Here is a 14701-nt window from a genome sequence, read left to right on the forward strand (position 1 = left end):
AAAATTTGCGTTTTTAGAGAAATTTAGAGGGCACTGTGGATAAGAAAACATTGTGGGATCCATGCAAGGTACACCACCCATGACTCCTTTAGGTGCCTAGTTTTTAAAAATGTGCAGGTTTGCTAGTTTTCTCTGGGTCCTGGCTGAGCTAGAATCCAAAGTCCACAACCAGCCAGGTTGGAAATAAGAGGTTGGTTTTGAGTGAAAAAAAATGATCTGTTCATCTTGTGTTAAGGTCTCTTTCCTATCACAGACATTAGACCCAACCACAAGCGCAGTGCCATTGTTACCAGAACATGTGGGGGAAAGTTTGGCAGTAGGAAAATGTCTGGCTCCAAACAGATTCCAGAATTCCCTCTCACGTAAATGAAAATTTCAGTTAAATGCTGAATTTTGCGAGGGCTTCTGGGTAAGAAATCCCCACATTGCACAAATCTAGTTATATAAAGTTATATAAACAATATCAGTCTTATGGGTGAATAAACTACAGTGAGTGAACAGAGAGCAGCCTTGGAAAGCAAAAATCCAACTAAAGAAAGAAATTCCTGAGGTTCTTCAGGAACAGCATGTCAACAAGAAGCACATTATACTGTGTGTGGTGTCAATGAGAAGTAAGAACATGGTTTATTTCTAAATTCAAAATGGAGCTGAAACCTAACTGAGGTTTAGTTATGCCTATGACAAGAAAGCACAGTTGTGTACATGACAGTACTACTGTTCTAATTGCAAAATGTTCATATTACAAATCACATATTATTCAAACTAAGAAATAGCACTAACTCTATGCATGATGCAAAGTATCATAGAATGGCACCAGCATAACCAACTGATCAACTTTCATGTTGTGCTGAAAGTTGACCCTCAACCAGGGCTGGGCAAGGGCAAAAAACACATTTTGGTACAAAGACAGACCAACTAAAATTGCATGATCTGACACTGCATGCGCACCAAATCCTAACGTCAAGCAAAAAAGGTGTGTAAAAGTAGGTCAGACATGACACAAGGGTTGGCTATGAAGTGGTTTATTAGAACTTCTGAACGTCTTTTCACACAATAGTCAACTTTCTATTACAACAAGCAAAATCCTGGAGCCATCTTAAGGTTTCTTTCTCTTTGGTATCAGGAGGGTTTTCTCCACCTTACGCGGTCCAGGTTGGGATATGCCAAACCATAGGAAGAAAGAAACAAAAAAAACTCTCCTGAGTAAACTGTTTTTCTTTCTTTTTGAGTTACCGTCACATGTAACATCTGTGTTAGCGGTCCTAGACCGTAAGTACATTCACTGCCCACAGGTAAACGACTCTCAGTGTGTTGGTGCTGGCATAGCTGCCGAGGTCTCAGATTGCTATGTGACACTTTCAGAATTTCAGTGCAATTATGAGTGAAATTTCAACGACTATGAGTGACACTTTTTCGCAGGTGAAATGAAGTGATGAAGAGGGAACCATAGAAATATCATAATAAATCGAGAATCCTATACCTCCCATTGTACAATAGTGCCACATTGTGGACTTTGATGAACACTATTTGGAGTTACTTACCTAGCAAAGTGAAAAACAGGAACAAGAAGGTTTTTTTACCGGACTTCACCGCACGGTTCTTTTGCATGACAATCTCAGGCATTGCTGTAATGCGAGAAAATGACCGGATATGCGTTATTCTAACGCAAGATGCGTGACACTTGGTAGGGCTGTCAGCTGGGGAATAGTCAATAGGAAGAATAGGTGCAGGGAAACCTCAAGGACCCCTCCCACTTTACCTGTGCCTCTCTCTCTCCACAAACCCCTCCAAGTGTGCCCAGAAGGGGGAACCCAGGATTTGCCTTGTGCCACGGGCTCAGTAAATGAGCCACAGCAGCCAGGACCTCAGAGTTTGTCACTCCTGCTGGTTCTTGCTTCAGGGAGCTGCTTCCCTGACCCTATTCCACGTCCAATGCAGTTATCCCTCGCATAGGGTGACCAGACGTCCCGGATTTCCCTGGACAGTCCCGTTTTTTAGAGAACTGTCCCGGTGTACCGACGGTTCTCTTAGGGGCATATTTATACTCCGTTTGCGCCGGAATTGCGTCGTTTTTTTTTACGCAATTCCGACGCAAAACTAGCGCCAAAGTCCATGGAGTTAGTGTCATTTTTTAGCGTGGACACCTACTTTGCGTTAATTATATGCAAGTTAGGCGTTCCCGTCTAAAAAATCGACTCCGAGGCATGTGCGTCGGATTTATACTCCCGGGCAAAATTCACTCCCGGGAGTGGGCGGGTCAAAAAAAATGACGTACGGCTGCTTTTGCGCCGTTTTTTAGCGCCTGCAAAAGGCAGGCGCTAAGGGACCTGTGGGCTCTGAAGGAGCCCAGAGGTGCCCTCCCATGCCCCCAGGGACCCCCCCTGTCACCCTTGCCCACCCCAGGAGGACACCCAAGGCTGGAGGGACCCATCCCAGGGACATTAAGGTAAGTTCAGGTAAGTTTAAAAAAAAAATTGTGGCATAGGGGGGCCTGATTTGTGCCCCCCTACATGCCACTATGCCCAATGACCATGCCCAGGGGACATAAGTCCCCTGGGCATGGCCATTGGGCAAGGGGGCATGACTCCTGTCTTTGCTAAGACAGGAGTCATTTCTATGGGGGTTGGGAGTGAAAAAAAAATGACGCAAATCGGGTTGAGGCGAAAAAATTGCCTCAACCTGACTTGCCCCATTTCTTGACGCCCAAGCCCCATATCCCCCTACGCCGGCGCTGCCTGGTGTACGTCATTTTTTTAACGCACACCAGACGGCGCCGGCGGCTAACGCCGGCTAACGTCATTCAATAAATACGGTGCCCGCATGGCGCTTCAGAATGGCGTTAGCCGGCGCTAATTTTTTTTGACGCAAAACTGCGTTAGCGCAGTTTTGCGTCAAAAAGTATAAATATGGGCCTTAATTTTAAATAAATGTCCCGGTTTTTGGGACAAAGGTCAGATCATTAAATCAATGTCCCAGTTTTTGGGACAACAGTCAGATCCCCTAAGGAAGCATAAGTTAAAGATGCCTACAAAGTATGAAATAAAATATTTATCTGTTACTGTCAGGCAACACAATCCCATGTCTGCTCCCAGCATAGAGACGGAGTGGGGAGCAGAGAGGTGGGTGGGGGCGGATGGGGGTGCAGGGTGGGAGGTCAAGTCATAACTAATTTTATATATGTAGTCTTTTAAATGTGTGTGTGTGTATATGTGTGTGTATATATATATATATATATATATATATATAAACACACACATGTATAGGCACACATTCACAAAGCTACGCAAAAAAACGGGACAGGCCAGATAGAAAAGTGAGAGTAAAGTATTTAGTCCTTCTTTTATGTCTGACCTGTCACGGTTTTTGCTCCTCGAAATCTAGTCACCCTACCCTTGCACCCTTGTACCGGTCATCTTCTCTCAGTCTCCGCAACAATGATTCTATGTCAGGACCGGAGGCGAGGATTAGTCACACTATCCTCCAGGGGAGCCAAGGCCCTGGTTATGGCCTCAGTAAGGAGGACATCCACCTCAGGGGGAAGCATCCGCTGAGAAGTGCCCTCCCCTGGGGACAGGTTGGGGTATAAATCGTGGTCCTGAGAGGACTGCATTGAGGGACACAGTAGGCGGAAAAAACAGGAGAATCTCCCTTAAAAAAATAATAAGGGAAGCCACCCCGCACTCCTGTCACGAAAAACGAGACCGACAGTCTTGCCGTGCGATATGCGATCGCTGCGTCGTGCCCCTCAAGGGACTAGCCTTACCGCTAATGTGATGTGTTTGCGGGGGTTGGAGGGTTAAATTTGAGCTTACGCTCACCAAAAACCCTAACGCGTTATTCTGGAGCGATCGAGCACTCACCGCGACTCGGATCGACGAAGAAAATGCTTCGTGCACCAGCGCACGCGAAAGAGCGCCCTCTGGTGGACCCGACAGTGATTGAGAATGGAATCTGCACTCAGGCGATGCAAAGCCTACTACGCGTTTGTAAAACCTAAAACAATAAACTATACACAATGCCGGCACAAAGCGAAGCACACACACTCTTTTCCAATAAATCAGAGACAGTAAAGGTATCGACTTAACTGACGAATGAGCAGTGAAGAAAGAGGACGGACGACGGCACCGTTGGATATATATACAGACTGTCGGAGAGTATAGTGATTGGACATTGGTTACCATAGAGACGTTGTCTCATGGGTGTTGTAGTTTATTTTTGCTATTCACTGAACTTTGAACCCTGCTGTTAATAAAAGTGAAGAAAGATTATGCATAATCCTCGCCTCCGTGTCCTTAATAGAATTGAATCTTTCCTTCTCGATAGCTAGGAAATTTCTCATTCTTCCTTGCTGCTCCTTCCTACGCCCTCGCTGGTCCTGTGTCGCTGTTGCCACTCGAGGATCCCATTGGGTGTTCCCGCTGTATTTTTGACTCAGTCGCCGCTCCACCTTCCTCCGAAAGCAGTCAGGTGCTGGGAGCCCTCTTCTCCATGAAAGACTGATGCAGTGATTCCTGTATGCGCGGGCCCCATCCCGGTAGCCATGGTGGATTCCTCGCACCCCACTCCAGGTTTTATGTCAGAAGGTACAAGCATGGGATCAAGTTATATACCTATGTGTAACATGATAATTTCCCTAAAGTGCAAATCTTACATGTCTGAGCCCTGTGGAGTTGTCCCAAGTAGAACTTTGAACTGGTGGGCGTCCCTCAAATACAAACCCTGAGCAGGACACTGCTATCTCGCATTTGCACAAAAGGGTGAAGCTGAACACCATGCAGAACAGCAAGCGCATGTCACCGATGATGTCATGGGCAGGTAACTCTTGCTAAATCTGCGGCTGCCCTGTTTTATACCTTGTGCCCAACACGGCAGTGCAGTTTTTCATGCTGCATTCCATTCCATGAAGGACAGTAAACTTAGGGCCTAAGGCCAGATTTTCAATTTTATGTACATTTTATGTCAATTGTTTGAATTGATTTTATTATATAAGCAGTAACATAGTTTAGTCATTAAAATAAATATGTTTGACTCTAGGGGTAGCTCCAGCATACAGAGCCTGAACCTTTCAAATCTGTGAACACGAAAGGCCTGATTTGGGTTGGGGGACAGCTTACTCCATCACAAACATGGACAGGATAAAATAGAAGTGTAACCCCCTTCGCCAAACCCTAAATCAGGCCCTAGGTTAGCCTCCATCTCTGAACCTAAACAATGACTGTAAAGTGGGACAGTGCTCTAGGCCTGAGATTATAAAACCTCTGTAACCCAAGGGACCTCTAATTGAGCCTGTTAAATATATGTAATCTGGGGAATAACTTTCCTATTAGAAGTCTGAACCTGTGTTAAAATCTGTGTACCCTAAGAGGTTTGTGTTTATTGAAAGCATGAGTCGTTATGATTTGTGGAGTTTGAGTGATAGGGGAGTTTTCTAAAGCCTATGATTTCAATCATGAATCTATTTAACAATAGTACACAAAAGAGTGAGAGCAATCGACGGTAACAGGACCAATCAACTAGCAGCCCTCAGTGTAACTCTCCTAAAATGACATGCTGCTTCAAATGTATAATGGAACACTTGGGTGTAGTGGATTCATGGAGAGCAAGAAAGAGGGAGCAAATGATATATTCATTTTACAGCAAAAAAATATGTTCATAGTTCCCAGTTAGATTACTGTTTGATGGATCAGAAGAGCTTGAAGCTAGTGATGCAGAGCTCATGTAATTTATTGGATCTTTTGGATTATGCCTTTTGGTTTTTGTGTTAGAGGGGAATGTTATGTACCAAAGATGGAAACTGGAAGGAGGCTTCTTGGTCTACCCTTCCTTGCTCAACATTTAGAGATTAACACACACACCTCTTTTGAAAACAACCTGGGAGTCACCAATTGAATATAGTCTGGGATGCGAATAAAGTTTATTTGTAGGGCAATATCACCCTGCAAGCGGTAAGATGCAATAAAAGCAAAGGAGAGGAAGAGAATGTGCTCCTTAGAAAGATGAAGTGTCTGGAAGATCAGCTCTTATACCCAGAGCAGGTGGTGGAACACAGACTCTTAAGGAACAAGTTAGAAAGATATAACGTAAGATGCAAGAACATATATGTGAAATGGCAAGCTAGAAATTTGCAAGAGCATAGGTATGGGGAAAAAGCAGGGACTATTCTTACATGGAAAAAAAGACCCAGGATGGCCAGAATAATATACTATCCATTCACGGATCCATAGATGGAATACTGGTTAATCAGACTGAGGAGATAGGGGAGGTATTCCAGCCTTTTTTTTTATCAGACCCTGTTAGGGGAACACCTAGCTGAAAATGTGCAGGAAATAGGGGCCTAGTTTGAATCTCTGCAATAGCCTAGTCTCAGTCTTCAGGATCAGCAGCTTGTAATACTAGTATAAAGAAAGGCACAGCAGCAGGCCCGGATGAATTCCTTTGGATGGTGTATAAATTGTTAGGTAATCACTAAATTCAAATATGAAAATATTTATTTAACAGTAGTAGTTATGTTAAAACCGAATAAGGATCCAGCTAAATGTTAGGCCCGTATTTATACTTTTTTAGCACCGCATTTGCGTCACTTTTTGACGCAAAAGCGGCACAAACTTGCAAAATACAATTGTATTTTGTCAGTTTGCGCTGTTTTTGCGTCAAAAAGCGGCGCAAATGCGGCGCTAAAAAAGTATAAATATGGGCTTTAGTCTTTTAGACCAATTTCACAATTAAATAGTGATTATAATCTTTTAGCTGAAATATTGGCTAGAAGGCTTTGTATGGTAGTAGGGAAATTAGATGCGAGAAACTGCTGCAGCGCGGAGAAATCCTAGCTATTATCTCAGACCAAATAGTGGATTACCGGCCTTAGGCCGATGGACCGACACAACCTTAATTTAGAGAGGATGTCAAATAGCATACGTCATAATCATCACAATAAACAATAATAAACAAGAAATTGACAATCTGATTACACTGCAATGTCCACACCAGTTTATGAAGAAGATTTGTACATGTATTTCCCTATAATAACAATGCTAAAGTCGAAAAAATAATTCTCAGACACAAATGATATATATAAAGAGTCATCAACGGCTGCTTAAAACGCCTTACATATCTGAGTTTAATGAAAGCAAGTAAACAAATTAACTCAAGAGTTATGACACAACTTAATAACACCAATATCTGCGTCAGTGAGACAATATACATTGAAGCAATAGATCAAAGAACGTTAACACGAATCATGAGCATGTAAGGACAAGACTCCTTCTCTGACCACTAATTAGCATTAACAAGTTGGGCTTCATGTAAAAGTTTTAAAAACACAAATTTAGATAACATAATAACTCGGGTTATGTAAAAATAATATTATGGAGCAATTAGTTAAGTTGCAGCTGGTACCTGTGAAACAAAAGACACATAGCAATTCACATTCTATACATTACCCATAAGATCAATGAACAGCAACAGGAATCACTTCAGCAAGGGGACACCATCAGTAGGAAAGATCGCATTAAGAAATCTGTAAATCCCCCAAATATGCACTTCTGCAATCTCCCTCTTCTCTTCCCTCTAAATCTGTCTGACAAGATCTGAACAAATCTGACTAAACCCAACTCCAAGAATAAGTGACAGAGCATTAAATTAATTCTCCCAAAACCCATGATTAGTCAGGACATGGGATGTTATACATTCAACCAAAAAAACTACTGTTAGATATCTAAAAGTTACGCATTCATAATACACTAGGTTTTGATTTGTTAGCATCTCATTGACGAAACTATTAACTAAACACAATTTATAACAATGTCTTCTCCTCTTCCATCTCGTCTGTGTATCCATTGTTCCATCACGACAAAACCTCATGCTCAGGAAGAGACTTCTAACAATGTTGCACCTTCTTCCATCCTCGAGGGAAAAACACATGTTAGTAACATTTTCTAAACAATAAGACAGTCAAATTTTAGCAATGACCTAATAAATCTGACCTTGTAAGGTGTAACATAAAATTCCACTAGGGGTAGCTATTTCACTTCTATAAACTATTAAACACACTATCTTTGCATAAGCATTGAATAATGAAAAACAATTCCATTATAAGCTAAAGTTGACCTAAGTAGAAAACAAAATGGATTATGGTGATCATTAACTAAAGTTGCCCGTTTTGTTAGCATTTATTGGAAAATCACACATTAGTTCATCAAGATCAGTACATATTTAATTATAACTTTTATCATTAAAATCTCTGCTCCTGCAGAACCAAAAGGGTTTTATTCCTGGACAACTTGGAGAATTGGTCCAACAAGTTAATGGAGCTTTAGATCTTGATATCTAATATAACTCCCCTCTTGCAATAGTAGAGACTGATGCAAGCCAAGGCTTTTGATCAGGTATCATGGAAATAACTTTGGTTGAACCATAAAAGCTTTGGTATCCCACCTTCTTTCATAGAGTGTATAAAAGCTTTATACCTACATTCCTCTGCCAGAATACTAGTAAATAACCTCCTTACAAGCAGAGTTTATATACAAATAGGTATTCAGCGGAGTTGTCCTCCCCACCCATTCTATTTGTTTTATTTATTAAACCCTTTGCCAAACAAGAATGGCTGATGAAATAATTCCATTTGAAGTGCAGGGGTTTAAGAAGAAAGTTACACTCTATGCAGACGATTTATTACTGTCCGCTGTTCTAGTAGTTCGGCATGGAGATTTGAAGCAATATCAATGACATTTGGTGCTCTATCAGGGTACAGTATTAATCAGACTAAGACTGAGGATATAACCTGGAATATGGACACCAGTTTTGAGGAACCCAAGCATATGAGATGTCAGGGGATAGGTATCCTACATGACCTAAATGAGGTTTTGAAGGAGAATTTAGTGGGAGTGGTTGCGGAGAACAATATTTGTTGGAGAAATGGTAATATCTTCCTTCAACATATGATATAGTAAATTGGATTAGGCTGTGTATCCTACCTAAAGTTACATTTCTATTCACTAATATACCGCTTGAGATTGAACCTTCAGACATTTTTCCTGTGCTCCAAAAGTTTGTGAATAGCTTGAAAAAAACGAAGAAATAAACTGAAGAAAAGAGGGATGCACCTACCGGATATGCAAGTTTATTGTTGGGTCTTTCACATTAAACCTTTTCAGGATGCTTCTAGGGGCACTCCAGAAGCGGTTTCTGTTGCTGGGCAGAGTGGATGCACCCTTCCAATTTCACAGTATTATGGATGATAATTTAAAAAAAGCAATTACTATCCAATTTCCATCCTACTCAATGCATTGTGCAGTGTCCTGGTCTGCCTCACCGAAGCAAATGTCAGGCAGGTTTTCTTACGAACATGAGGTAGCACGCATGTGCCAGTTACGTCATGCTTTTGTTGGAGATTATGTGTAGTTTAAGCTGACATGCTGCGAGCCTGGGTCTGCAGTACTTGAGGTCCTCTGGGGCCACTCACAAATGACGCAATGATGCGTCCCATTCTGAGGCAGCCCAGGTCGTGTACAGCATCAGCCCTGTACTCCAGGGGCTGCTTGTCAGGTATCTGCAGCTGCTTCTCATCACACTTCACATTCCCAAGTCGTTACAGGGTGACGAGTTGGTACAGGGAGGAGTTACTGCCTTAGGAAGAGAGCGTGATGTGACAGAGTCATGGATTTCACTCATGGCTCTGTGAGGCCAGGTCAAGTGCTGCATGTTCTAAACCGACACACTACACATACGTCTACATATCGTGTATCGGTTTAGGGCATTCCAGCCGGAGAGCAGACAAAGGAAGCAGCAGAAAAAGCTGGCAGGCTCTTGCCTATCCTCACTGTTAGCTCTTCCCCCGGGCCTCTCGTTTTTGTATAGCACGCGGGTAGACATTAAAAAGCCGGTCTGAAGAAGTGGAGGTCCACGGCCACTGCTGACGGTAAGTGTCACTCTTATCAGGGGAGGAGAAGGGAAACCGCCTGTTGGCATGATACTAACAAGTATTCTCACACTGCCATTAAACTCGCAGTACATGACTGGCTGTCACTGCTGATCTCCAAGCATCTCTCAATCAATCAATCAGTCTTTTTTAGAGTGCGCCTCAACCTTGAGGGGTCTCAAGGTGCTGTGGGGTATGTCCTCAGAGTTCAGTCAGAGGCAGTCTTGAGTTCTTTCCTGAATTGAGGTTGCGATTGTGACTGTCTGAGGAGGAGAGGTAAGGTGTTCCAACTTTTTGCCGCAAGGTAGGTGAGCGATCTCCCTCCAGCCAAGAACTTCTTTATGCGGGGTACGGTGCCGAGCAACTGCTAAGAGGAGCGGAGAGGTCTGGCAGGTGAGGTGATGCAGTGGTTGAGGTAGCTGGGTCCAAGGTTGTGGAGGGCCCTGTAGGTGTGTACGAGGAGCTTGAAGTTGATCCTTTTCTCAATCAATCAATCAATCGAAGCATTTGTAAAGTGCACTACTCACCCGTGAGGGTCTCAAGGCGCTGATGGGGGCGGCTACTGATCTAACAGCCAAGTCTTGAGGTGTCTCCTGAAGATAAGTAGGCCCTGTGTCTGTCTCAGGTGGGTGGGAAGAGTATTCCACGTTTCGGCGGCGAGGTGGGAGAACGATCTGCCAACGGTGGTCTTTCTGTGGATGCGTGGGACGGTGGCGAGGACAACATGCTTCTGCAAAGATCACAACACGGAATCCGTCCTGGTCTCTTCTGCGGACATTATCCAGAGGAAAGTTGATCGGGGGAAGGTGCGATTTTTGTACTCTTAGATCTCTCTGCAGCATTTGATACTATATCCCCACATCTACTGTTACAACGTCTCTATCAAGGAGGTGTCAGAGATAAGGCCCTTGATATACTAGAGTCTTTCCTGTTGGATAGATCAATTAAAGTAAGCTGCAGAGGTTTCAGGGCTCTTCCATTTCAACTTCCTTGTGGGGTTCCACAAGGATCGTCACTTAGCCCCACCTTGTTTAATTTATATGTGGCCCCTGTAGCCAGACTGATCCCTTCATTTGGAATTCAAGTGGTATCTTATGCCGATGACACCCAGTTGATTATACCGGTGAACCAGAACTGGGAGGAGGTGGCAGATGGATTTCCCACATGCATGAGTGAAATCAACAATTGGATGAGTAATAATTGGCTAAAATTGAACGGAGAAAAGATGGAAATTCCCCTCTTCGGCCTGGATACCAATATATGGGGCGCTTGTTGGTGGCCTAAATCCTGCAATGAATGCCCAGCTCCAAGCTCCTCTGTAAGAAACCTCAGAGTGCTATTTGATAGGACTCTTTCCTTTGAACATCAAATTAATAACATAGTTAAAATTTGCTACTGGTGCCTAAATATTCCCCTTTCTTCAAAAAGAACTCAAAATTCGGGTGACCTTAGCCTTAGTGATTTCTAGACTTGACTATTGTAATGCGCTGATGCTTAACATCAACAAGGTCTCTCTAAACCGATTACAATTGATTCAGAAAGTGGCGTCTCGCTTAGTTCTGGACCTACCGGGCTCTTCATCGGCTAGCAGTAGTTTGAGACAGTTGTGTTGGCTACCGGTTGAAAAATGGGTTTAAAGCACTCTGCCTTACTTATAAGGCTTTTCATCAGGAAGGCTGTAATTATTTAAGTTCAACCTTAAGGCCGAACCTGCCAGGACGTCAGCTCAGATCGTCTGCACTGGAAATGATATGTATCTCCTGTTGCCGTAAGGCTAGATGGGGGGATAAAGCCTTTTCAGCTACAGCGGCAAGACTCTGGAATTCTCTTCCACTTTCATCAAGATGGAGGAGACCCACTTCCACTTTCTGAAGCGGCTTAAAACTTGGTTATTCTCAGACTAGTCTAGGCACCTTTCTTTCTTTGTGGCCCCTTTTCCCTTTTTGCTATTTCTCTACTTTTCTGATATACTGGCTACTCCTTCCTTCTTTCTTCATTCTTTTTAGGACTCCCTTCTGATGCTACGTGAGCCTTCAGTGCTTTGATGCTACGGCCGGAATGCGCTTTACAAATAACCTACAATATAATACAATACACAGAGAGCATATGCACTTTAGCACTGGTTAGCAGTGGTAAAGTGCCCATAGTCCTAAAGCCAACAAAAACTGGTCAGAAAAAATAGGAGGAAGGAGGCAAAAAAAACAAAAAAGCTGTAAACTTCGCACTTGTATAGCGCACTACTCACCTGTTAGGGTCTCAAGGCACTGTATGCATACCACTGTGGAACCCCTCCTGGCTTCTCCCAGTGAGGCACCCACTCCTGGGCAACCCCAGGTATCCAAGCACTTTCAGGGCTGTGGAGAAGATTATGCAAGTTATTGCCCAGAATTACAGAGTGGGACCCATAAATTAGATTAGGCACCAAGGCGAGAATTATCTGGTCCAGGGGAATTGAGCCTAAGACACACTGAGGTGCGAATTGAACCCTGGTTCCGGGCCAGATCTCTGCATGAGGGTCTGCCGCTCTAACCATTGTGCCACACTTCTCCACAAACAGTTTGGGGATGCCCCTGCAAAAAGGGCCAGGTCCAACATGTACACTATACAAGCAGCTTCTTCTGTGTGGTTTTGAAATCTGTGAAACATATCAGAGAATACAGTATTGCTACCCTTTCTGCCCCTACCCTACTATTTCTTCCTGTGTCATTTGTCACACCTTAGAAGTATTAGGCTTTGTGTTACTCTGACTCCTATAAAGGTGTTCCCTGCACGTTGTTGACTTTTTAACACATTCACGGACAAATGCCAGACGTTTCACTACTTTCCTTTCAGTCGATCTGTCAATTGGCAGACGGGGCTCTTTTCTGCTTTGAGTGACTCCAGCCTTGAAAAGTCAGAAGTGGCATCTGATATTCGCAGCGCTTAGAAACTGCAGGAGTGCTATGTAAAAATAAAGCATCTTATAAGAGTATCATATATGGTGATGTGTCTACAGGGAGCAGGTGCCTCGCAGATATAGACACTATTTATGTACCTTCAACTGGATCAAAGCAAACCAGTGAAAAATACCTCCTTGACATCACCTAAACCTTTATTTTTAAAGGACAGTGTTAAGTAATTCAGGTTAATCCTGTATTAACCTGGAGTGAGAAAAGACTTTCCAATAACGTTCATGTTAACTTGCAGCCACAGGCATAGAAGATAGCCAGATGTTTTGCATGATGTACTATTTTAGATTAAATTAAGTTATCACCTCCTGGCTGTTGGATATTGGATGACATTTACTGCTGCATAAAATCTCCTGAGGGCATACTGTTGAGTATTTGAATATTTCAGGAGTACCCCTCCAGAATTAGTTTGTAAATCAACATCTTTAGCTTTAATTTATTTTGGAAAATGTGTTTAAAAAACATTATTTTACCTCTGCTTTTCAAAAATGTCCTAGGCAGAGAACCCCCTGTACCTCCCTTGCAATATATGGGCCTTTCAAGCTTACTGCTATTCCAGCCAATAGTTTATACCCATCTTTTCAGGTTTCACCAGCTACCACTGGCAGAGGGGCTTGATAAGTTGGTTCTGTGGCAGGAAGTGGTATTCTTTATTCGTCCTATTCCCCACTCCTCACCCCACCAACACGTGCTTCATCTGTGATCATAGACTTAGTTAGTTTAGGATGTGCAGGCGGTGATGGTGTCTTATGCTGCCCCTGCAAAGACCAGGGAAGGATAATGCACCTTTGACAATGATAATTCATCTGCAACACACATAGAAGGGGAAAATGCCTCTCAATGCAGGCACCCTTGCAACATGACACAAGCGTTGGTGCTAGCCAGCCAAAAGTGTGCCAGCACTAGGAAAGAACAGGGATGCACCTTATAATATTAAATACAGTGCATACTGCCAATGGCAGGCGATGCAATTTAAAAGTAGAGGTTTGGGTGGAGAGGATGCGGGGGGAGAGCGTGGGGGAGCACGCGGGGGGATGCAGGGGTTGTTAATAATTATTTTTTTTAAACATACCTGGTGCTGCTGGTCGCCTCGCACTCCTCTGCTTCCTGATCTGAGCAGTCCATCGGACAACTTCAGAGACTCCCTGTGCAATATCCATTCTGCTCTCATGCTATTACAAATCATGAGAGCAGCACGGGGATTGGCCTGAGTGGGCTGGTTTGCCGCTTGCTCGCTCAGGCTCAGGAAGTCTGTGCTGTTTCTCCAACCTGGCTGCCAAATACAGCTGGGTTGGAGAAACCTAAGTGCACATGTCTGTTTGGCTGGCCTAAGACGGCGGTCAAACAGACGTGCACACTTAAGTGCACTCCACTCCGCTCCACCTCGCCCCTCCCATGGTCCAGCCTCGCCCCTCCCTGCACATGCTGACTCAGAGCCAGTGGCTAAAAAATACAAGAATAATAAAATATTATTTTATTTTTCAGCTGCTGGCTCTGAGCCAGTGGGGCGACGCTCCTCCGCCATTGAGGAGGAGATGCGTCTGCACCCTACCCTCTGCCTTTCAAGCAGCACAGCAAGGTGGCTTGCTGGTTTGCATGAAAATTTGATAAATATGCCCAATTTCTCCTGGTTTTAGGTTTTCCCACGCTTTCTAATTTATTCACTAAAACCGAGCTTGGGTGGAGCTCAGATTGGCAGCAGGGCACAGGGACTGCTGTCCGTGGAAAATGGGACTGCTCTGGGGTCCTGTCCAGATGTTAAATGCAGTTCATTCATGAGGGCAAATGCATTTAATCTGACTTGATTCACTGTACCTTTCTGTTTGAAGCCTCTGTT

The sequence above is a fragment of the Pleurodeles waltl genome, chromosome 1_1 (genome assembly GCF_031143425.1).
Source record: "Pleurodeles waltl isolate 20211129_DDA chromosome 1_1, aPleWal1.hap1.20221129, whole genome shotgun sequence".
Lineage (NCBI taxonomy): Eukaryota > Metazoa > Chordata > Amphibia > Caudata > Salamandridae > Pleurodeles > Pleurodeles waltl.